The sequence below is a fragment of the Cherax quadricarinatus genome, chromosome 71 (genome assembly GCF_038502225.1).
Source record: "Cherax quadricarinatus isolate ZL_2023a chromosome 71, ASM3850222v1, whole genome shotgun sequence".
Classification (NCBI taxonomy): Eukaryota; Metazoa; Arthropoda; class Malacostraca; order Decapoda; family Parastacidae; genus Cherax; species Cherax quadricarinatus.
In genome coordinates, this window is record NC_091362.1 from 21,058,554 (window position 1) to 21,070,354 (window position 11,801).

Sequence of the window (11,801 nt, forward strand, 5' to 3'; positions counted from 1 at the left end):
CCGGGATCGGTAGTCCGGTATTAGTGGTCCAATATCTGATCCGCTGTATCTGTCTGATGTGTATGTGTGTGTGTGTGTGTGTATGTGTGTGTGTGTACAGGGAGCTATAGCTCAACTCTTACACCTTCAGTCTTGGAAGACTAACTTACGATTTTAAAGTCTTGAGTCCTGGTTCCGAGCTCATTATGCCCAGACCAGCCAGTCTTCAACACCCCAGTGACTCTTAATTGCATTCTGGGAATTACCACCACCACCACCACTACCATCTCTACCATCCCTACCATCCCTACTATCCTACCATCTCTACCATCCCTACTATACATGTTCCCCCTTTCCATAGATAACTTCTCTCTCTCTCTCTCTCTCTCTCTCTCTCTCTCTCTCTCTCTCTCTCTCTCTCTCTCTCTCTCTCTCTCCATCCATGAATTTATCGCATTTCCATGGTAATGCTACCATGGTGCCTTCATGTTAGTGCCACCATGTTGCCATCATGGTAGTGCCACCATGGTGCCATCATGGTGATACCACCCATTGTGGTATCATGGTAGTGCCATCATGATAATGCCATCATGGTGGTGCCACCATGGTGCCCTCATGGTAGTGCCACTATGGTACCATCATGGTGGTACCACCATGGTGCCATCATGGTGTTCCATCCTCTTTATAAGACTACGCTAACCTTTATCCTGTCATTTCAGACTCCGTAATCTTGTGATTGTTCCTCCATGCTACCATCCCTCCATGCTACCATCCCTCCATGCTACCACCCCTCCATGCTACCACCCCTCCATGCTACCACCCCTCCATGCTACCACCCCTCCATGCTACCACCCCTCCATGCTACCACTCGTCCATGCTTCCACCCCTCCATGCTACCACCCCTCCATGCTACCACCCCTCCATGCTACCACCCCTCCATGCTACCACCCCTCCATGCTACCACCCCTCCATGCTACCATCCCTCCATGCTACCACCCCTCCATGCTACTATCCTTCCATGCTACTATCCCTCCATGCTACCATCCCTCCATGCTACCACCCCTCCATGCTACCACCCCTCCATGCTACTATCCTTCCATGCTACTATCCCTCCATGTTACCACCCCTCCATGCTACCACCCCTCCATGCTACCACCCCTCTATGCTACCACCCCTCCATGCTACTATCCTTCCATGCTACCATCCCTCCATGCTGCCACTCCTTCATGCTACTACCACCCCATGCTACCACCCCACCATGCTACTATCCTTCCATGCTACCATCCCTCCATACTACCACCCCTCCATGCTACCACCACCCCATGCTACCACCCCTCCATGCTACCACCCCTCCATGCTACCACCCCTCCATGCTACCATACCTCCATGTTACCACCCCTCCATGCTACCACCCCTCCATGCTACCATACCTCCATTCTACCATTCCTTCTTATAATGCTTCGCTCCTCATTCTTCCTCTTCCTCTTCCTCCTCCATTCTTTCACATATACTGTGTAAATTCTAGCCATCCTGAAAGCAGTAGTCGAAGTTGCATCGCAGAACGCTGCTTAGGGTCACTTAGACCAATCTTCCCCTAGGAGGCACGGGATTCTTAACGTATTGACGTGATAATACGCCTCTCTCTCTCTCTCTCTCTCTCTCTCTCTCTCTCTCTCTCTCTCTCTCTCTCTCTCTCTCTCTCTCTCTCTCTCTCTCTCTCTCTCTCTCTCTCTCTCTCTCTCTAGAGGTCGACCTCTGGCCTATCACCCTCCACACACACACAGATGCAGGTGGGAGGTTGCCACTAAACCCCAGCTGACTTCGAGGTCTTCCGAAAAAACAGTCTCCCGAAGGGGATTCCGATTGTAAATAGTCATGAGCTGGCTTGTGTAGTGGGCGCCGGGGATGTCAGCTTGGTCACTGGTTCTGTATGTAGGACCAGTTGGTCGCTGGTTATGTATGTAGGACCAGTTGGTCGCTGGTTCTGTATGTAAGAGGACCAGTTTGTCGTTGGTCTGTTTGTAGGAGGACCAGTTGGTCGCTGGTTTTGTTTGTAGGAGGACCAGTTGGTCGCTGGTTCTGTTTGTAAGAGGACCAGTTGGTCGCTGGTTCTGTTTACAAATAGGACCAGTTGGTCGTTGGTTCTGTTTGTAGGAGGACCAGTTGGTCGCTGGTTCTGTTTGTAGGAGGACCAGTTGGTCGCTGGTTCTGTTTGTAGGAGGACCAGTTGGTCGCTGGTTCGGGAACCAAGACGGAGATATTCTGAAACTGATGGTAAACACTGAAGGCTGGGAATCGTAGCCTGGATCACAAGGTTCCCGTACCTCGATTGGCAGCGCACTCAGCTCACACACACTGAAATCCGTGGTTCGATCCCCTGGTGGAAACATCACAGCGTGTTTCCTTAAGACACCTGCTGTCCATGTTCACCTAGCAGTAAATAGGCACCTGGGTGTTAGTCGACTGATGTGGGTCGCATCCTGGGGACAAATTAACCTAATTTGCTCGAAATACTGTGCCTAACAAGGGGCTTTCTATATAGTAATATGTCATTGGTGTCAGCTATGGTCTGTATAAGTTGTATCATATACTTGAAGAAATAAAGATTATTATTATTATTATTATTATTATTATTATTATTATTATTATTATTATTATTATTATTATTATTATTATTATTTCGCTCTAAGGAGAGTTGTAGCGAGTCAATAACTCTATGAATATTTACTTTGGGCGAAACGTGGCCCCAGTAAAGGTTTCCTTTGAGCCTGCTGGTGTTTTTTATGTTACTATCAGAGGAAGGGAGGGACGGAAGCCGAAAGGTTATTGAGACATTAAGGTTTGAGGCAGCGCTGAGAAGTCCAGCTCAAGACTGTTCATCATTGAGATGAAATAGTCGGCGTATTGATCTGAGGATGGAGAGATGAGCTGAACCAGAGCTCATCCAGAGCTCACCCAGAGCTTACCCAGAGCTCACTCAGAACTCACCCAGAGCTCACCCAGAGCTTACCCAGCCTGGGAAGCTCCATCTTCGGCATCCTCTCCTTCCCTACAACAGGACAAAAAGGCCTTAAGCAAGACAACGTTTCGCTAAATAAAGCTCTACAAAGAGCGAAACTTGCTGTAGTAAAGCCTTGTTCTGGGACGAAGGTCTTCTCTTTATTATCAATAATTAGCGAGCTTTTGAAAATAAAAGCAATTTATTCAGGTTTTTTTCTTCTTGCTACATTCATGTCGACATAGAATGTTGTTCTGAACTAATCTGCATGGACTTCCTACTCATTTCTGAAACATTGAAAGCTCCTGATGATGTGCTGATTGCAACACTGAAAGGCCTCCCCTGTTATATATATATATATATATATATATATATATATATATATATATATATATATATATATATATATATATATATATATATATATATATATATATATATATATATATATATATATGAAGAATATGTCTGGTACATATCCTTCAGATGTTCTTGTCAATCTCAGGTTCCACGTGTGTGTGATCAAGCAGGCTGTGATAGCTACCTTACCCTCTGTCACGGTACATTACATATCGTACCATTATCACTAAAATAAATGAGAGTTCCTGGAGGTTCATAGAGCGTGAACCAAAACACGAACCACTGGTATGTTGCTCTTTAAATATACGTGTACCTAATGCCAACATATACTTGGGTATTATGGGAGAGAATATATGAGAGTCAGGGTCGTAACTCTGTGTGTGTGTGTGAGTATTGTTTATTGTGTTATCTTAACTACTGTAAGAATTATGTAATTGCTTAGGCACAATACAGCTGAGTTTGTGTTGAGGTAGTCTCTTAAGAATTATGGGTATGGAGCAGTGCCAAGCATGGAGAGAGATGGCAACATGAGCCACGTAGATGATTTGTGTGTAGGTAGGTAGGTAGGTAGGTAGGGTGGGAGGTAGGTAGGTAGGTAGGTAGGTAGGGTGGGAGGTAGGTAGGTAGGTAGGTAGGTAGGGTTTCCCGTGGTGAAGATCAGTGGTTAGAATGTCCATTACAAACCTAATCTTGTTCACAACCAAGGCGAGTTTTTATCTTTTGTCGCCTCTTTCGTATGGTTCCAGCACCCATACCTGGGATTGGAGTTGAAAATTAGCCGAGAACACGTTTCAGCCCGACCTAGAGGCCCAGGATGGAGCGAAATATCGTCTTGGTTTCATTTCTAACACGAGAGTTACCAGTGAATAGTTCCGGCCGCCTAAATTGTGATTTTTATTGCAAACTCGTGATGCCCTAACAAATTTCCGTGTCATGTCACTGAAAAGAGAGTACCGACTCATGTCATGACAGTCGTTCCTGTCATCTGCAACAGTGTGAGGTGACCACATGACTTACCTGCAGTTATTTATAAACTGGTATATTTGGTGGGGGGGGGGGCGATTTATTCTAGTCTTGGTATTGGAATTTCTATTTTAACATTGTACTGTGTAGCATTTCAACCTCTGTATTGGTGGAAATGTTTTGTGAAAGACGCACATACACATCGAGGCGGACCCAGGAGCTATGATTCGACCCCTGAAACCACAAATAGGTGAGTACCCAGACTCAGTTATCTACTTACTATTGGGTAAAAGGAGATTCACTCAAATGTGTGTTCGCACACGGTGTTACGAGCTTACAACATTTTCCCAAGTGTCGAGAGAGAGAGAGAGAGAGAGAGAGACAGAGAGACAGACAGAGACAGACAGAGAGAGAGGGACAGAGAGAGAGAGGTTCAACTTTCAGCTAAACGGCATCATCATCTCCACATTGTGTTTACATTCCAGTGACAGAGGCTGGCACGGCGTTGAGTGTGTATTTATAACTGACAGCCTCTGATTGTCAGCCTCTATCTGACAGCCGGTGTCTAACAGCCACTAGCATCAAGCGGACTACTGCAATTTCCCGCAGTAATGTCGTGCTCACTAGACTTATTCACTCACGATAAGAACGCTGAACTCTGTTAGGAAAATTAGCACTGTGTCCCCTTCTTTCGTTCGCGTAAACACACTCGCAGTTAAAACAAACTCCTGTGGTGGAGTTCAGAAACATAGTCTCCTTCTTCAGTTGATCCCCTTCAGAATATATGGTAGGTGAACACTTTTCCACCCTGATACGTGCGGGTTATTTGTGTATTGTAGTAATGCAGTGGTAGTCGTAGCAGTAGTACACGTAGAATTGGGAAAATTGACACAAACGCAGTATAATGCTGTCGCTTATTGACAACGTTTCGCCCACATAGTGGGCTTTATCAGGTCACAAACAGATCTACGTGGGTAAAGAGTACATGGGTATATATACTGTGGAGAGTCAGGTGGAGAATGTTAGCTAGGTTGTGTCTAAGACGGACCTGTAAGAGTCCCACTAACACCCAGGTACCTATTTTACTGCTACGTATACCTGGAGGTTTCAGAGGTGAACGCCCGGTCTGTGACCATACCTCATGGTGGATCAGAGCCTTGTCAACCAGGCTGTTACTGTTGGCAGCACGTAAACAGTGAACAGTAACAGGTGAACAAGTGAACAGTGATATCTGATGTTTCCACCCATTAACACAAAGCCACACTGTGCCAGGCTTAGAGTAACTAGCAGGTCCTAGGTGCATCAGGCTCTAGGTGCATCAGGCCGAAACCCTCTCCAGGTATACTCCAGGTATCCGGCTGGCCACTCCGGTATCAAAACATCTCCGAGTATGCAGGAGTCAGGTGACTGGTGTGGGCCACATCCTGAGAGAGGGCCATGAAAATGGACTAGTGTGGGCCACATCCTGAGGGAGGGCCATGAAAGTGGTCCTCGATGCAAATATGCCATTCTGCTGAGATTTCTGGGGTTATCCCGGATTATTAACTCTCTGGGGGGGAATGATCAGAATAAATTATTCTTTGTTATCGTCTTCTCCTTCTTCTTCTTCTCCTCCTCCTTCTTCTCTACAGACCACTTCCCAGTACTCGCCACTCACCACAAGACCGTCTACTTGTCTCCACACACAACCAAAAAAATTTTTCCCATTTTTTAGAAAGTCCAGGAGCTGTTCTGAGTCGTTTTCCAACCTTCTCTCAGTAAATTCTCACTAATGATATTTTATCGTTAATGATATTCTCTGTTTGGTTATTGTCTTCTGTTTCCACTCCTCGGTTTGCTCGCATTTCCATTCTGTCAATGACAATGGTTACCTGACGTGGGGTTGTAGCAAGGATAGATACTAATAATAATAATAATAATAATAATAATAATAATAATAATAATAATAATAATAATAATAATAATAATAATAATAATAATAATCTTTATTTCTACATGTGCATAATACAACTTATACAGACCATAACTGACATCAGTGACATACTATATAGAAAGCCCCTTGTTATGCAGAGCATTTCGGGATAATTAGGTTCATTTTATCCCCAGGATGAGACCCACACCAGTTGGCTAACACCCAGGTACCTACTTATTGATAGGTGAACAGGGACAGCAAGCATCTTAAGGAAACACACCCTATATTTCCACCCGTACCAGGGATCGAACCACGGACCTCAGTGTGTGAGATGGGTGAGCTAGCAACCCAGCTACGGGAGGTTAGGTTGTTGTGTTTGTTTTGATGCACAAGCAAATATCATGGCACTCCTGTGGAGAGGTTAACGTAATGTGTGTGAAACACGTGTAGCATGTTGGATAGGAGTAAGTGGAGACGAATGGTTTTTATGACTTGACGTGCTGTTGGAGTGTGAGCAAAGTGACATTGATGAAGGGATTCAGGGAAACCGGTTAGCCGGACTTGAGTCCTGGAGGCAGGAAGTACAGTGTCTGCACTCTGAAGAAGGGGTGTTAATGTTGCAGTTTTATAACTGTAGTATAGGCGCACCTCTGTCAAGACAGTGATGGAGTGAATGATGATGAAAGTGTTTCTTTCTCTCGGCTCACCTTTGGGAAACGGCCAATGTGTTAAAAAAATAATAATCTTTATTATTCACCCCATACCCGTCCTGTGGACGATATTCCAAAAAATTACTGAGGTACATAATGGGTCCAGGGACTGGAGGTACATAATGGGTCCAGGGACTGGAGGTACATAATGGGTCCAGGGACTGGAGGTACGTAATGGGTCCAGGGACTGGAGGTACATAATGGGTCCAGGGACTGGAGGTACATAATGGGTCCAGGGACTGGAGGTATATAATGGGTCCAGGGACTGGAGGTACATAATGGGTTCAGGGACTGGAGGTACATAATGGGTCCAGGGACTGGAGGTATATAATGGGTCCAGGGACTGGAGGTACATAATTGGTCCAGGGACTGGAGGTATATAATGGGTCCAGGGACCGGAGGTACATAATGGGTCCAGGGACTGGAGGTACATAATTGGTCCAGGGACTGGAGGTATATAATGGGTCCAGGGACCGGAGGTACATAATGGATCCAGGGACTGGAGGTACATAATGACGTAAGGTGTGAAATTTAGTCCAACTGATAAAGTTTACATTTGGTGGTGGTTTAACCTGCTTGCCAGAGATACTGGTAACCCAGCCGGAGGAGTTTTTTTCAGTAGTCGATGTTTCAACCTCCATAAGGCTTTAAGTAAGACCTATTTAGTGCGAAATGTCCTCTAACAGAAGCATTTGCTCTGCTAAGTGATCTTTAGAGTCGTAGATGGTTGGGTATCCTGGGTAATGTAAACTATGTATGATAATTATACTTATCTATTATTATTATTATTAAAGATTAGCCGGTATTCTCCCGGCCCGGGCCTTTTCCAAGTGGTGGCCCGGCCTTGGCTCCCTCTTTAGGGAGTGTCTGAGACCTAAATCTCCCATGGGAGGAGGCACAAGTACCTCCTCATCTTTGGGACCAACTGTCCCCAGGCCTAGCCACAAGCTAGGCCTCTCTGGTCTGCCATCCCCGCCTCAAGGGGGCAAATGGGAATGACAGTCTTATGAGCTAAAGGCTCGGGCTCAGGCACCTACCCTACCCTAGAAGGGTTAGGCATGGTGTCGATGTATACTTATCTGTATCTAGATATGCTTAGTGGAACCTCAAAAATCGAACTGCTCCCAACACAACCAATTATGTAAGTGTATTTTTGTAAGTGCTTTTATAAGTGTATTTTTAAGGGTCTGAAATGGACTAATCTAATTTACATTATTCCTGATGGGAATAAATTCATTCGGTAAAGGCACTCGAACAGACTTCTGGACCGAAGAAAGTTCGATATTTGAGGTTCCACTGTACTTACTTACTCAATTACTTACTTACTGACTTACTTACTCACTTACTTACTGTCTTAATTACTTACTTACCACCCTCAGTACACTGAAAGATGTTGTTACCTTGATCTACGTGTGGCAGAAGTCGCCTCTCTGATTGGCTAGCATTAATCCACTCTGTACGACACCTGATGGCACTCACAACCCGTATTCACTACAACGCATTCACAAGGCACTGCATCATCACTATTTACACGGGAATTTCAGTTTACAAGTATTAAAAAAACAAGGCACTGAATATCGCTTTGCTTAGGGGTGAAATGATCAGTGATATGCTGTGAGTCTGACTGTTCACTGCTTGACAGGGCACAAGACTGGCAGTTTGGGTGCCCCAGATGCCACGCCTATCACTGGGCACCAGCGAGGGAGGGTGCCACCTCCCAGGACGGAAATACTTTGGCACTGTGCCGCCCTCCTGCCGCCCAAGCCTCGGACACTGCCACTTTTCTAAGTTAACGATAAAAAAAATTACTATGTAGACATGGCGATGTTTTGTGGCTAAAATTAATAAGTTTTTAACTCATAGATCGCCAAAATTTGGAAAAAAACATTCTGTGGAGGATAAAAAATCGTAAATCTTGTCACGCCAATGGAAATAAAGTCACTGTGACGTGTTTTGGGTTGGTAGAGCACTCGGCTCACTCACACACAGGTCCGTGGTTCGATCCCCGGTACGGGTAGGAATATTAGAATGTTGTTTCCTTAAGACACCTGCTGTCCATGTTCACCTAGCAGTAAAATAGGTACCTGGGTGTTAGTCGACTGGCGTGGGCCGCATCCTGGGAACAAACTTGACCCAATTTGCACGATATGCTTTGTATAACCAGGGGCTTTCTATAAAGAAGAATGTCACTGATGTCAGCTATGGTCTGTATAAGTTGTATCATGTACTTGTAGAAATAAAAAAAATTATTATTATTATTATTATTATTATTATTATTATTATTATTATTAGTAGTAGTAGTAGTAGTAGTAGTAGTAGTAGTAGTAGTAGTAGTAGTAGTAGTAGTAGTAGTAGTAGTAGTAGTAGTTACTCGTCTCTCCTACTCCTGCCTGTCAAGGTAGGTGTCCCTGATGCTGGTGAAGAGTTCTTAATCCTTTCGATCTTTAAGAACTGCAGCTACCCCTCCTTTCTCCTGGATCAAACCTGATTATCTCCCATTTATCCAGGCTGTGTATGCCCCATACAACAATAAGGCTGACATCATCATCATCATCATCATCATCATCATCATCATCATCATCATCATCATCATCATCATCATCATCATCATCATCATCATCATATAAACACAGATGGTTACGTCTCTCCTCCCTGCCTTTGTCTCTCCTCTCTTGTTTACTTCGTGCACCTCCCTCATTTACCCTTGTTTTCCCCATTTCCTGTAAGTTCTCGGTAGAAACTTGAGGTCAGTAGAAACAGACTACACTAAAGTTTTAATTATCTGAGTTACCCATTCACTCTTCATTCATTATACAACGTAACTTCAGTCATATTCTCCGTCCTGCTGCTTGCAAAACTGCATAAAATTAGTCCCTAAAGCGTACAGATAGGGAAAGTGGCTTGCAACGCTGCATTAATAAGCAGGGCTCAGCTGTCAGACAGCAAACAAGCTGCCTGTCTGCCTCTGTGTGTTCCCTGAGGAAGATGTGCGAGTTTGTCCTGTTTTCTGACGAACAAGACCCGTGGTAGGAAGCCCTTGTCCTGTTTCCTGAGAAACAAATTCCGTGTCAGGAAGGATATCCTTCTCCTCTTTCCTGACGAGCAAATCCCGTATCAGGACACCCTTGTCCTCTTTCCTGACGAGCAAACCCCGTATCAGGACAACCTTGTCCTCTTTCCTGACGAACAAACCCCGTATCAGGACACCTTTGTCGTCTTTCCTGACGAACAAACCTCCATCGCTCACACGAAAACACAAAAGAAAAGAATCTTGATCTAACGTAACTCATGGATACTCAGTCAATCTTCTATCAAAAGATTTTTGGAACGTTGTAAATAAGAGAATTATTTCCGTGGGAGAGACATTTGTCAGTGTTGTTTTGTTTTTAGGGAGAAAACATTGCTGAGTTGTTTGTGACGGACGGTGGCAAGTGTCTGGCCCATGATGCATTGATTTCCTGCCATTGGTCGCCAGCTTGGAACATACTTGTGTCCCTTTCTGTCTCCTTTCTGGCTCCAGCTCCGGCCTGGCCACGCACGCTTGTTTCTTTCTGGCCACTGCTTCTCTGTTTCTGGCCACCTTATTGTCTGTTTCTGGCTACTCGTTTGTCTGTTTCTGGCCACCCTTTGGTCTGTTTCTGGCCACTCTTTTGTCTGTTTCTGGCCACGCTTCCAGCTTGACCACCCCTTTTGTCTGTTTTTGGCCACCCTTTTGTCTGTTTCTGATTACACCTCCAGCTTGACCACCACTTTCGTCTGTTTCTAACCACTCCTCCTCCGTGTACTCACACAGTTGTTGACATTTCGCCCGCGCAGTAGGTTTCTTCAGTCAACTGCAGGCGATTAGAACACTAGAAACAGTAGCAGTGGAGAGGTAATTTTGAGGTGATCAGTCCCTCTGTCTTGATGCGTCGATCACAGCTCCTGGCCCCCTCCTCTCAACTCTTATCGGTCGGTTTCACTGATTCCATTCCTTTAAGGCTCGATCATATCTACTCTTGAAGCTGTGTATAGAGTTTGCCTCCGCCACCCCTTCAGCTGGTGCATTACATTTACTTAGCATCCTGAGACTGTAAAAGCCCTCTCTAACATCCATCTTTGCATGTCATTGATGACCCTTGGCTGGCTCTCTCTCTCTCTCTCTCTCTCTCTCTCTCTCATCCCTTACATCTCCTGCATGTTGCCTCTGTCTCTTCTAGTGTTGTTAGGTCCATTTTTTTTAACCCTCAATTCAGTTATCAGTCTTGTTAATTCGTGAATTTTCCTGTTTCTTTAAGTGCCTAGCTATGTTAGAAAAACATAGATCTTTCTCTAACCTTGTCAAACGTTATATAGATCAGAGTCGCAGAAAAATGTAATGTGTCCAAGGTTGCAGGAATTTCTACTACATAAAGACGTTGCAGTCTTGCAATCATAGGATAAGAGTCGTTGCATTAAAGAGATATTTGCAAGATTATATATAATTAGAAAATGGTAATTTGAGAAGGCAGTAATACGTTTTTGCTGGACCAGCCAAGACTTTGGTCAGCAATGGTGTGTCAAGTATCTAGGTCAGAAATATATTATCATTAAGGCAGTGATTGGTCATAGGAGTTTAGTTGTGCCGCCTGATCGGCTTGCTATTGTGTACCTCACATTCATCCTGTGATGGGATGTCAAAGATTACAATGGATCACAAGAGTAGCGTTACCCAAAACAAAACACTAACCTCTCGGGTACGGAATCCGTCGCGTACCTTGTCATTGTGGACAGATGCTGTTCTCAACCTCGGAAACATTACTGCGCAAACCCAGCTATTGCATCTCCAACCTTATAACACCTAGATTACCTCTACGCTAAAATCCTGCACAAAAAGAATATATTTTTTACAATATCTAGA

General features: G+C 44.6%; 1 protein-coding gene across 6 annotated transcripts in view; it reads right to left on the reverse strand.

Annotated features, from left to right (window-relative positions):
• The window catches only part of Shab (Shaker cognate b), a 260,520-nt gene extending 251,896 nt beyond the window's left edge, over positions 1–8,624 (reverse strand). For 4 of the 6 annotated variants that reach the window (XM_070100117.1, XM_070100119.1, XM_070100114.1 and 1 more), the window contains exon 1: positions 8,323–8,623. The gene's annotated coding sequence lies outside the window, so the exon portion shown is untranslated. Of the gene's footprint in view, positions 1–8,322 lie in introns of all 6 variants that reach the window. The other 2 variants (XM_070100118.1, XM_070100116.1) reach the window with 1 other exon arrangement.
• Positions 8,625–11,801: the final 3,177 nt, after the last annotated feature.